The sequence below is a fragment of the Buteo buteo genome, chromosome 19 (genome assembly GCF_964188355.1).
Source record: "Buteo buteo chromosome 19, bButBut1.hap1.1, whole genome shotgun sequence".
Lineage (NCBI taxonomy): Eukaryota > Metazoa > Chordata > Aves > Accipitriformes > Accipitridae > Buteo > Buteo buteo.
Window position 1 is genome coordinate 21,265,058 of NC_134189.1, and position 13,603 is coordinate 21,278,660.

Here is a 13,603-nt window from a genome sequence, read left to right on the forward strand (position 1 = left end):
GAGGGGAAGGTGCTAAGGGAGAGGAGATCCTGAAGGTCTGATCCTGGATCGGATCTGAGACCCAGCAGTGCTGGAGTCTGGTGTACTGTCTCCAGCGCAGCTGTATCCTGGTTCCCTTGGCCTTTTATTCACCAGGACAAGCGGTCCTGCTTGGTTCAATGCCTGCGGCTGGGCAGCAAACAGTGGCTTCCTCAGGGGACAAGGAAAAAGAGATCAGCCCCTCCGTGCTTCAGAACGGGAGAAGCTCTCCTAGTAGCAGAGGGTTGCAAAGGCCCACAGGCGGCACAGCTCGCGTGGTGACCCAGCCGTAGCTCGTCCTTTCGCTGTGCCGCCTCTCACCGTCCTGCGTTCCTCGGTGAAGGCAGGTGAGGCAGGCAGGCTGCCTGGAGGCTGGAGATCAAGCCAGGTCAGCTGAGGCTGGAAGCCTGGGGAGACACCGGTATGGCGGTCTCCGGAGAGGGAGGTGTTGCCCTGAGGAAAGTGCTTAGGAAGTGGGAGAGTGATCGCCTGTCAGGGAATTAGGAAGGCAGCTGAAGAAAATGTCATAGGGCAGGCGGCGAGGGCAAAGATCTCAAATGGTAACAGAGCTCCTCCACAAGGATCACCGAGGTGCGTAACAGAGGGATGCTGCAGGCAGAGGGGTCCCCAAGGGAAAGAGGCGTGGGGGAGAGCTGCGGTAAGGTAGAAATGACAGAGGTGGTATCTGGGGTGAGCAGACGCAGACTTGTCTGTGTTGGACTGCTGTGTTTAGTCTCCATCCAGTTTTTCAGGCTGTAATAACTTGTGTTCACACGGTTTGTACGGTGGGTACGATAGGTGACATACGTTCTCCTGTTCTCTTTGAAAGGGAATTAAATTTAAACCGCTGTGGGTCCATCTTAATTTCCCATTGTTGGAGGCTGACAGATTCCCAGTGGTGGGTCCCCAAGTGGGGCAGCACTGGTAGAGCTCCAAAGCTGCAGGTAAGGTGGGACACACAGAGTGGAGGGAACACAATATTTGAATGCCATTGATTGCTGCCAGATGTTGCAGCACCTTTCCAGCTGGGAAAGAACAAGAATGAAGTCAGGGCAATTGTAAGATCCTCCCCACCATGGATAAAATCCGTATCTGCTCATGTGTCCTACTCCCACTGCTTAACAGTCCCCCAACTCCTGTGTATGTATGCACTTGCTCCATTTCTGACTGTGCCTCCCTGCTTAAAGGATGGCAGAAGGGGGTACAGAGGCAACAGAAAAGGAGGGTAGGCTATTTCATTACGGAAACTTGCAGTGGAGCATAGGGAATAGCTTCTCTGCCTTACAAGTCAGCCTCAAATGGGAATTTGGAAGAGAAAATGTCCCCATATCAGGGATTCTGACTGTAGAGTTACCCCACTGAGGTACCTCAGACACCTTCATTGGTTTGGTGGGAGTTGAAACATGACTGCCCGCCAGCTGAGCCTGTGACAGGGGAGGGAAAGCAAAGTGGAACTGGAAAGGCTGGTATCTGCCAGGGAATGTGGGCACGGTTTATTGCCTGAGAGCCGTGTGTGCTTGTCGACCACATCTCTCTCTGGATCTCTGTAGCCTTTTTTGTACTAGAAAACAGAGGACCCCAACTGACCTCCCTGCTGTCTTCTGGGCATCTTGAAACCTGACTGCTGGAAGGGGCTGGGCAGGTTCAACGTCCACTCCTGCTGCCTGGCAGGAGGAGACAGCTGATCTCCGCACAGCGCGCTGAACTCGTATAAACCTGCTTCAGCACAGCAGTTTACATCAGGTCCAGATATTAGGCGATCAGGGAGCCAAAATTAGAGACAGAAAAAGATGTATGGTATTCGAGCATGTCAATTCTTTGTGACTGGGGTCAAGGCAGGTCTTTTACTGCACTACAAGCCACCAAGGTTTGATTTAGCCTTTTGAAGGTCCCAGTGGGGACAACAGGCCATAAGGCTGCAAGAGTAAGTTGTGGTTTTGGTGTGTATTCTTCCCTGTTAGTTTGGTCATCTCTTTGACTGGATTGTCTCCTGCCAGCAACAGTTTAGGACCAATGTCACAGTACTGAGCAGCTCTTATTCCTCTCAGTCAAAAGTAAGAACGTGCTTGGGCTCACATAGGCAGTCACAACAATACTTTCATGTTCTGTGCAGCAATATCCCCAGCTTCTTTTGGTGCATAACACCAACCAGTGAGTGGCTTTGGTTTTCCTCCTAGTTTAAGAAGAGTGTCCTAGTGGAACATCAGCTTCCCAGTCATCTAAGCACAAAAAATTGGAATGTGACTTTAAAGGTAATTTTCTTGTTTCTGGTCTGGGCTAGGTGGACAGAATCTGACTGGGGTAGGTTCCTCTGATAGCATCGTCTGTACACATTCCCAGCAGGCAAGTGAGGGTTTATGATCCATAACTACACTTGCTTGCTTCCCAGCAAATTATTCTTTGGTGCCAGAGGCTTCAAGTAAGTAAAGGAGCGTGAAATCTGGGATGAACACAAACCAGACTGAAAATACAGCATTTGTAGTGGCTCTGTTTAGCAGACCTAGCAGGCACCTATGTCATGGTGTCTACTTTGAGTCCAGAGTAAGATCATGGATTACCTAGCTGGTGAAGCACGGGTCTGAGTCTCTGGATATTGGGGTTTGGTTTACGGCTCCATCACAGATTTACTTGTGGGCCAAACCATGTAATCACTACACACCTGGTTCCCATATCAGCAAAACAGAGTTAATACTAATTTTTTTCCCTTATGTATGTAGGTCTTGAGATAGATCTTGGGGACATGGCTATCTCTTACTGTTTATATACATACAGTGTTTTCTCTAGTGTCATCCTGATTTAAGCTGGACCCTTTAGGAGGACTAATTAGTCCTATTAAAAATCCACCCCTAGCTGGCTCCAGGCTCTGAAGATCATGTCATCAGTAGTTTTCATTTGTTGGTTTCTGCAATATTCTGAGCTCTGTGGGGTAAACTCTGGAACAATCTGGGGAGTGGCTGCCACGGGGAAGTAATTCCAGGTCTTACACTGAGCCTGGCACAGAAGGGGATGGGATTCAGGGAGGCTTGCCATATAGTTCTGGGAGGTTCTGCCATATGAACATCTGTTTGTCTCAGATAATGGAAACAGTGGTCAGACTTGTATTTTACTCCTACATTTCACCCCACAGGTTAAGGTGTTCCCATAAATCTTGCATCAACACTTGATTAGGAATCAGTTGCGGATAAATATGTTATTTACGGAGTTTTGAGCTCCACTGCATTTTTAGGTCAGTTCAGGATTTAGGGTCTCATGTGACTAGCACATTGTCCTCTCTGTCTCTGATCCAGTGATTCTTCTGAAAGGCTAAAGAATGTGTTATCTGATAAGTCTTTCGACCTGTTGAAGGTGGTTTGGCTCAGGGTCCCAAATTCCCAGGGAAACCTGAACTCTTGGCATAGGTTAGGCTGAATGGTTGTGCCCTGTGCCTTTGTGACACAAAGAGCTGCACGGAGCCTGCACCTAATGTCAGGCAAAGTGCAGGTGATATTTCTTCACCAAGAGAAACTTTGAAGAACTGAAAATTATTGAGTCACTGAAGTACTGGGCTTCCAACCAAAAAGAAAATCCTTCTGCGGGCAGCGGAGGAATCCTGCACATGTTCTGTCCCCATTGCTCAGTGCTGCACTAATTGCTTCACTTTACACAAAAATGCTGCAAGAACATTTTTCCCTTACAGAGTCATGCAACTTGTACCCAGTTACTTCTTAAAGGCAGAAGGATATCGCCTACTAGAAAGAGATATGTTTCTGTATCAGCTGTCTCTGTTTCTCTGTCTCCTTTTCTTCAGTTTTATTGCATTCTTGTCCCTTCTTTCACAAATATATTTCTTTTGCACAGCTATTCCTTTCTTCCATTTTCTTAACCTGCATCTTGTTTTCCTCTCACCTTTTTTTTCCTGTCCTTCCTTCATTTTCTGTAAGACAGATATTTCCTTCCCTTATTTTTTGTTTCAGTTCTTCTTCATCCCTTTTTCCATTTCCCTTTCTCAGTCACTGTCTGTGCTACCACGAGAAGATCTAGAAAAACATATGAGAGTTAAAGTTGGAGAAAGAGTGTTACAGTGGCTGTAGTGTCAGGACACTGGCTGGAGTTAAGGAGTAGGTCTAAACAGTCTGTACCCCACCACCATCTATGCGCACAACCTCCTCCCTTGAGAGAGGTTCCCAGGCCCACATCAATGTCCCTCGTAGTTCACCCACCCTTTGTTCAGCTGCTTGTTCTATAAACAGGTAGTGCAGTGCTTCTTATTTAAGACAGACTTCAATACAGGGGCTTATGAATCCAAAGGGGGATATAGGCAGTGTTTAGGCAACTACACCTAAAAAACACGTTCCCAAAAAAACACCCTCGGTGGCTGTCATGTACTGGAGGCAAATTTTTGTCATTGCTTTATTTCTGAAAATACTGTTTGCATCCCTGCTAGATCAGACATGACATGAAATGCAGTGGTGATTAGTGTGTTTTTGTAAAAAAAGCCTCCTTGGGAAGCCCTTCCCACCACCAGAGGCAACCGGAATGGTGGAGGTCATAGGAAGTTTGCGATTGCAACTTCTGGGTCAGGCAGTGGGACACATCCCCATACAAAGAATAATTAAGGGTGCATTGCGTATGAGGCACGAGGCAGCCTGATTCCTACCTTACCCGGCATAGGTACAGAGAGCAGGTGATCTTGGCTTCTAGTCTTTGCTCTGGTCATTTTTTCACCATGAGCGTGTTTGAACATATTAGGCAGAGCATATGTATATTTTAAGGACTACCACAGGTAGCTATGAGATCTAATCGGGCATTCAGAGCAGCACGGTGAGTAGGTTTGTCCCCACTTGTGGGGGACAACTTGTGGATCCATGAACACGATGTCTAGGAATGTAGAAAAAGGGTCCCTTAACGGAGAAGTTGAATGCTACTCTCATGTTCTGGGGTATTGCACTAATCATAGAGCTACTCTGTCAATGGAGAGAAAGAGCAGATTCTTTAGTAGCTGCTTGTTTAGGAGTAAAGAGAGGGGTGAGTGCAGGTTCAGAAAGGCAGAAGTTGCAGGTCCCCTCTGAAGGGAGACACCTCCCAGCAGTGCTGAGCACAGCAACACAGGCCGAGGAGTGCTGGGCTTTACTGTTTTCCTCTGTGCCATTTTGTATTACAGTTCCCCAGGGTGCTGGCTTTTTGGATCCATAGTAGCAATATCCATCTCTCCTTCCGGGCTTTTGGTTTCCATTTAAGGGACTGAGTGCTTATGCTGCAGTGCTCAGCATTGTGGCATCTCAGTCTGGAATCTACTTTTAGTCTCTCTTTGTCTCAGTTCTGCATCTGAAAAAGGCTCTTGCCTCCTTTCAGTGGGGTGCTGTGAAAAACCAAGGCTGTGATGTGCCCAGATCCTACAGTGCTGCAGAAGTGGTGTATATGCATACATGCCTCATGGATGGAGGGGGGTATGTGGAGATGCAAGAAGCGACATATTTTGCAGCACTTGACATATTTTTCTGCAATTCCCTTAAGACTGAGGATCTGGCAAGATACTGCTCTATTCTATGTCAGATTCCAACTGGCTGTACCAGAAGCAGTAATAACCCAGCAGTCCTTCAGCTGGGGATTTGGCTCACAGGCACAGTCCCTGACATCACACCTAAATTCCCATGCTCAGCCTCACTCAGCCAGTTCCTCTTTGGTGTTGGCATTTCTTTTATTCCTAGCCCCTAAATTGTCCTCCTGTATTTCTGCGTGGAGGGTGTGTGGATGTCTTGACAGGAGATGTCTGCGTCTTGCTTTTACTTCTGAAAAATCTCATTCTGTTAGGTCTATCCCTTCGCTCTTTCCATTGCCAAGGAGATTCAGTTTTCCAGGGAGGATGTCTGTCAGACTGACTGCTGTGAGGTATTCACTTCTTTAGCAATTCAACTGCTTGGGGATTGCAGGGCTGAGCTATGCACATATGTATGTGTGAGTAGGTGAGTCAGAAGTGAGGATGACTGAGAGGGACCCCGTGGTATACTGTGGGAATGCAAAAACAAGGAGCCTCACTGCAGCCTCCAGGAACACATGAGCAGCGTGTGCAGGACCGAGGGGCAGAGCAGAGCAGCTGAGCACAAGGATGTTGACACTGAATATGCTCCAGCTCTCTAAAAAAGCAGCAGTCGCTCACTATACCAATCCCCCCCCTCAGTCCTCATGTTTCTGAGGCTTCCACATGTGGTACTGTCTGCATCTGCCAAAAAATCTGCTTTACCTGGCCTCCCTCCTTCCCTCCGGCCTGGCACTGGCACAGCTGATAGCAAGACTGCTGCTGCGTGCTGAGGACGTGAGAGACCGCACGAGGATGCAGCCCAGCTCCCTCCAGCCACATCCTGACTCCCAAAAGGCTGATGGCACTAATCAAGGACAGAGAAGGGCAGCTTCCCACCCCCACTCATGCTTTTAACCCTGTGGTGACCACAGCATCCTTTCCCAAGGGACTTTGGGACAGAAATGAGGGAAGTACAGCTGCAGAGGCTGGGAGAGGAATGGGGAGGCACAGGCAGTGAAAAATGATGAGGGAAGGAGTGATGAGAGGCAGCACAGCTGGGGAAAGGAGGAGCCATTGATGAGTAGCAGGGTGAAGAGGCAATACGTGTCAAGGGGGCGAGCGTACAGAGAGATGTACGCTGCTCGGAAGCAATAGAGAAAAGGACAGAGGGAGAAACCACAAAGGGATGGAAGGAGACTTGAAGAAAGAAAGGAAAAAGAAGAGAGATGGCCTGACAGGGAGGAGGCACGAATACAGGAGGTGCCAAGAGCTGGCTACAGGGGTGTTATGCGACATGTAGACACCCAGGCACCCAGCCAGCGGGTACGAACGTGGTGTCTGGCCCTGCCTTGGGCAGAGTTTTGTAGAAGGGGAACTACTGATGTTTAAAAATGCTGCCTAGTGGGGAGAAGACCACTGGTTGAAGAGACCAGGTTTAAAGACTGGATGGACCCCTCAGTCTTTCCCTGTGGGTGTTTTCCCTTCTGTATGTCCCCTTGTTAGCACTCTTGTATCTCTGTCCGTAGCCAGGGTTAACGGACTGGCCACCATGTAGTCCCTGCACTATGGCTCCTTGCTATCCTAGACCTGCCATCTCATTTCTTTAGTTTCTGAGCCGGGGAATAGCCAGCTCTACTTATCTGTGTCATCAACAGAGGAATCTACGCTCTTCCTCATGCATCCAGTCTCTGCTTTCCCAGGTCCATTTCCCCATACCCACATTGTTTGCAGAACGATAACAGACTTGGCAGGAGAGCTAATTCAGGAGTATAATCTCTTTCAAACAAAGTGCACCCTGTTCCCACCTGGTCAATTAAACTGGAACAAATTCGTGCAGAAGCACTGACCTGAGGCCAAGCACTTTCCCTCCTGGAAAGATGTGTGATGGCTTCCCCTGTGAACACCACCTCAGCCCTACCTGGAGCTGGGGGATGGACAGCTCATCCCCACTGCCCACTGCCTGTCCGCTCAGGCAGACCGCAGCAGGGTCGGAGCCCACCATGGTGGTGGTTTCTGTGGGATACATACCTGTACAATCCACCCCAACCCCTTGAAGGAATGACTCCAAGAGTGAACAAGTGGCGTAGATGCTTTATGAAGCTGTTGCTGTCATAGACCAAAAGCCACAGAGCAGTGCTGAGCCCGTTTCCTCCCAGCTGTCTCACAATGTGTGTTATTTCTGGGGAACTCGGACTGCAAGCCTCTTGGTACTGAAGATATTTAAACCACCTCCGCCTCTAAGCTTATTCTTGAGGGAGTCCTGACTTCTCAGCAGCTGGCCTGTTCCTTACTGGGAAACAGGGCTGCAGTGACAGCTGTTTTGGAGAAAACAAAACATTTTGTGGGGAGGACTATTGCTGGAGTAACGTGGATTGGAAGGAGGGAGCCGTGCAGCCAGGACTGTGACATCTCCAGTCTCCAAAGCTTTCTCCGGGAGAGGCCTTGGCCAGAGCAGCCATGGCTCCTGTGCCATTCCCACTGCAACCTCTGCTCGGAGTTGCCACAGGGGAGTCCTGAGGACCTCTCCTTACACTTAAGTGTAAAGCAAGGGGTAGCTGTGCAGAACAGCAGTTGTGGCAATGTTGCAAATGGTGATGTAAAATATTACAAGTATTGCCCTTCACATCTTCTTGGAAAAGTACAGATTTCTTTTGAGGATTTGGTCAGTAGTGTTAAGTTTCTTAATGCTCTCAAAACTCTTATCTCTGCTGTTCAAGCTCTCTCCTTTTCCGGGTTTTGAGACCTTATTTATCACTGCAAAGAGTGATGTTTTTTGCACAATAAAATACTAAGAAAAACCCTCCTTCATTACCTACAAAAGTTTCTGTGTAGGATTTTATTTTGCTTTTAGTTTTGTTAATGTGAATGCTAGTGTGAATGCAAAAGTTAATGTTTGGTTTGGACAAACTGTGCCCAGCAGAAATAAACAATAAAAATATAGGCTTTCAAATAGGGAACAGGTGAATAGTGGTACACAGAAATGCATATATATAGACAAAAGTAGTAGATATGTGAATGCCAGCAAGCATAAATATGCAAACACAAACAAAAATACAGCTATATACTGTGTATACATTTATGCGAACACATGCATATGTACATACCTTTGAATGTATGAAGTTGCATGTGTGCAAGTATCTTTAGGTATTTAAGTGTATGCTCAGAAATAAAAGCATGTGCATATATGTGGTCATAAAGTAAAACACATGTACATGTTTTAATATTATGAATTCATGCACTGGTAATCTCAGACATGCTAGTACTTGTACAGGCATGCAATAGCACATATTACATACCTGTTTATGTATCAGGATATGAAGGTTTTATATAGAAATGCAAGTGTAATACAGGCCCCAGAGAACCCTCCGCCTGCCCATAGAAGCACACCTGAGCGTTTGCATACACAGCATCCTCGCACCGCTAGGCCAGCTGAATGTAACCACTCTAGTCTTCAAAAAGATGAGGACGGCCACAGGCAAGCAGATACATGTGTGTGTAGGAGTGGAAGTGAGCTGTGAAAGGGGGCAGGAATGATCCTGGAGGAGGACAAAGGGTGTGTGGAGCACCCAGAGGGAGCAATGCGAGAGCCAGATGAGTTTGCATGAGCAGGGCAGCATCATTGGAGGCTGAGGAAGGAGAGATGGAGAGCATGAATTGGGAAATGTGTGGTCTTCTTCTGAAAAGTGTCTGTATAAAATGAGGAGGCAGCTTAGGGAAGATGCCCACCCTGGCTTTCTGGGACCCCATTTCCAAGGGGGAATGGGGCAGAACTGCCAGGATGGGATGATGAGGCTGCATGTTGGGATCCCTCCTGTCCCCTTTCTGGTGGCTGACCCTGCTGGCAACACAGAGCGGGATGGGCTGCATAAGGCAGCTCTTCCTAAGGATGGGTTTAACCTCATCTTTCCTCGTCTGCTCCGCCTGGATCTCAGCACAGCAGTGGTGCGCGGTGTTTTGGAGCACTCTTCACATCACCCTCTTCCTCGTCCTACACGGGCTGCTCCTTGTGCTCCTGGCTACTGAGCAGCAAGTGTGGGGTGCTGGACTTGGGGCGGGGGGGGGAGCACTGCCACAGGGCAGCTCAGAGCATCTCTTGCCGGGAGGAGTGATAAATCCCTGTGTGCTAGACTGGCTTAGCCATTGTTAGCCCACGAGGTGAAACAGAGGGAGAGGGGGAGGCTCAGATGCTGCTGCCTGAGTGTTTCCAGCTCAACAGCAGCTAATTTTAGATTATAACAGCGAGGGGAGCAGGGAAGGGTCGGCCAGGGACTTTGTTTCTTTCCTGTGAATCCTGTTGCTGTAATCACATGTGATCTCAGTGAGCCAGTTTCCCAGTCGCTGCTCCGCAGCCCCCCCTGCCCCAGGCTACAGCCCTTCATGCCATTGCTGGAAAATGTAGTGTGAATCGGGCCAGGTACGTGGGAGCAGAACGTGGCTTAATGAGAAATGCCTCCAGAAGGCATTTGTGAATCCGCAGCTCCGCTTGTGCCCAGTTATGTGTCAGTGTGTTTCTGTGTCTGAGCTGCTGTGTCAACGTACGTGCATCTAATGTGTGTGTTTGCTGGAAAGCGTGTACGTATGGTGGGTGGGTTCGACCCTGCATGCCATATATGCATGTGCTGGCTGTGCCCGTAGTTTTTCTCTTACTAACGTTGGAGTGCGAGAAGTGTGCCTAAATGGGGACATGAGATAAGGTAGCTAACGCTGCTGAAATGCCTCCACCCCATGCCATGGTGTACAGGCCCAGACTGGCTCCGTGTGCCAGCACGCAGCATGCCCCAGCACCTATTGCACTGGTGCTGGATTGACCAGGCTGGGCATAAAACACTACTGTGAGGAAGCATGTGCTTTCTGATCGGTATCTGTGTGACTGAAACGCTGCAGCTGGTTAAGCAGCTAGAGAACGTTGTTTAGCAGAATTTGTCAAACTTCCCATCATCGTTTCATCAGGCTGGCGCAGTGCCCTGCACATACCAGAGAAGGATTCTTTTTATCTCTTCCAGAGAAAAATTGTTGCCCCTCCTTAAGAAATAACATTTTTTTTCCATCTGAATGTAGTATTTTCTTGAGAAATATGAAGTAAAGATTGGTTTTGTGAAGACTCATCACAAACAAACCACTCCTTATGCATGTGCTTTCCAGCCCTCGGAGAAAGGAGGGAAGTCTCATCTGAGGTCTCAGCGGAATGGCAACCCTAATTCACTCTATCCCATACCTTCTGTTCCTCCCCTGGACAGACCCCCAGCCCAACCACTCTCCTGAACTGGGTGTATTTTCCTGTTGCTATGCTGCCATTTAGGACTTTGCTAGGAAATTCTCTTTGTAATTTTATTCCTTGGTACAGTTTTTTCCCTCTACTTACGCTGATGTTTTTTTAATTGAACTTCATTAACCAGGTTGTTTTCTCACATTGCCCTTCAAATTAATTTTCTTGCTCGGGTGGAGAAAACCATGGTGAGATGCAGTGGCTGATATATAAAAAAACCTCACTAACGCTATTTTGGCCAAAGCCTCTCACTCCTGCCCTGCAGCCTCCTGCTAGCTCACCCCTGAGCTCCCATCACAGCTCTGCTCCTGCTTCCAATCCCCAGCTGCTGCAGCACCCATCCCAGTCTGGGACTGGGACATGGGCTTTGGGACAGTTTCGGACATAGTTCACCTGTTGCCTCCGTGTTCCAGAAAAAAGGAGGCAGAAACAGAGAGAGATCATAAGAAGGGCTGTTGCTTATGGAAATGATATATTTACAGCATTCTGCATGAGTCACATGCACATACTTCATTACTGCTATTCTTAGATATCGACCAATGTTAGAATAAAACAAGATAAACAGATAGCACAAGAAAAAGGCAAATGCACAGATACATGGCTCTTCTTTTTGCTGGAAAGCTGGGTTGCCCAGGCAACATCTAGCAGAAAAAAGTAGGCTTGTGGCCTAGGTGGTGGGCAGGAGTCTTTTTCCAATCAGAGCAAGAGGACAAGGCCTGAAGTGTTATGGGGAGTGGGACTAGGAAACCTTAGATGACTTTCTCGGAGTTGTCACGTCTCTCGCGTAGCACCAAGATAGATACAGGAAACAGAACTTTCAGTCTGATGCTAGTGTTTATCTAGCTCTCCAGCGTGTTGGTTTCTGCAGAACTATTCATTTTTCTAACAAAGGTTACTTCTCCTCTGCAAGCAATTGTTAGAGTATTAAAAACTTTTGACTTCAGTGATTTGATTAATTGACCAGGTTAATTAGGAAAGTTTTCAGAGACATTAGCTCCAACCTACATTTCACATGGTAGAGAGCAGAGGTTAAAGGTGACTTTGGTTTAATGCCATGATCTCTCCAGTGCTATGCCTGTGCTCTCCTAGTTGGGTAATTCTGCAATTTCCTCCTGTACCTCTCTGTCTGTTTTCATCTTTTCCATCTATTCACCTGTTACCCCTTTTCCTCTGGTGCTTTGCTGCTGCCTTTCCCTTCCTTTTCTCTTTTATTCCTCTCCCTTGCCCTTCTAATCTGTTTTAGTGCTTGCTTTTTTCCCCTCCTTATGCCTTTTCCTTTCTTTTTGTTTTTGCCTTCTGTCTCTCTATTGGTTCTCTTCTCACTCTCTTAACCCCCTGTTGTCTACGGGCCAACCTACTCCCCACCCACCATTTTGTTTCTCTCTTTTATCTTTCCTCCTTTTTTGCCAGCCTTCTCAGCTCCTCTCAACAATAGAAGTTACTCATGGCTTGTGGGGGAAGCATCTGGCCCATGCTGGCTCTCATTCTCGCTCCTTTGTTCTGAATGCTCTTTTGTTACAACAAACAGAAAAGCACAAAATCATCTCTCAAGGCAAACACCGCATAATAATCCTCCTTGTCCCTTCTCCTCTTATCTCTGAAGAATTTGTTCTCCAGGCAAAATAATAAGAAACATGAGAAAGGAGTCACTAAACTTGGAGGGGAAAGAGGGAAACTGGAAAGAGCTTCATCATATGGAGCAGCACTGCTGACTGAAAGTTGGGCAGATATGACAAAGCAGCTAGTGTAAGGTGAAATATAGCTTGCCAGGAGCTTGAACAGCAGAGTGGTGACCCAGTGGTTGGTCAGTCACTGTTGATCAGTCTCTGTTCCCATTAGGTTGTGGAGGCATGGACAGGATCAAATTTTTTTTATTATTCTTTTTTTTAGCACCCAATTTCTTGTGCCTTCTCCTCATTTGTCCCTTGAGCCAAGGCCTTGTGTACATGAAGTGTGTTTGACAAAGAACCGTACCTGTTGAAGCTCCACTGATGTTCTCAAAAAGCCACAGCTAGGTGTGTCTGTGTGGTCACTTGCCAGCTCCAGTATCTGAGATAAGATAAGAACTGGCTTGCCCATTGCTGGGGCTCTTGCTTAATGCTAAATAAGCATTCTCTAATTAAAACAGTTATCCTCAGAAAATATAAGTGCCCTGGAAATGAAACATTAGTTGGCATGCACTAGTTTAGACATGCAAGTGTTCTGAAAGCTGAAAAGAAAAAAGCTTGTTAAGCAAAAGATGAGCCTTTCCCGATCCCCATAGCTCTGTGGTTAGGATACGGGTGTTTAATGTGGGGCAGCCAGCATCAAGTTCTACCTGGGGCCGGTTCTACCTGGGGCCGGTTCTACCTGGCCCTTCCCTTCGAAATCCTCTGGCTGGCTGGCTGCTGGCAACCTACAGTGGACCTCCATCCTAGTACGGTTAATGCATTTTGCATAATACACCAGTATTATATTCACAAAAGCACTAGGTGGATAGTTTTAGTTGGTGCAGTAGCAGATGGCTCTGCTAAGGAGGTATTAAGGTACTTCCCCCAACAGCTGATCTTCAGAAGAATTATCTGGGATGTGGGGGGTAGGTGTGTGTCCTAGGGCAGGAACAAAACTGATATTTAGGAGGAACAGGCTGTGATGCAAACTTCAAATCTAAATATTTGAGCATCAGCAGATGAATTCAGACTGGGGCAAAACTCACTGAAATGGGAGGTTGGGGTATTTTCCCCACCTTCCTTAGGGAAATTTGGTTTTCGGTGATGCATATTGAGCTTGTGTCTCTTTCTTACCAGGACCAGGTCTGTAAAGATAAAGAAGTGCCACCCACT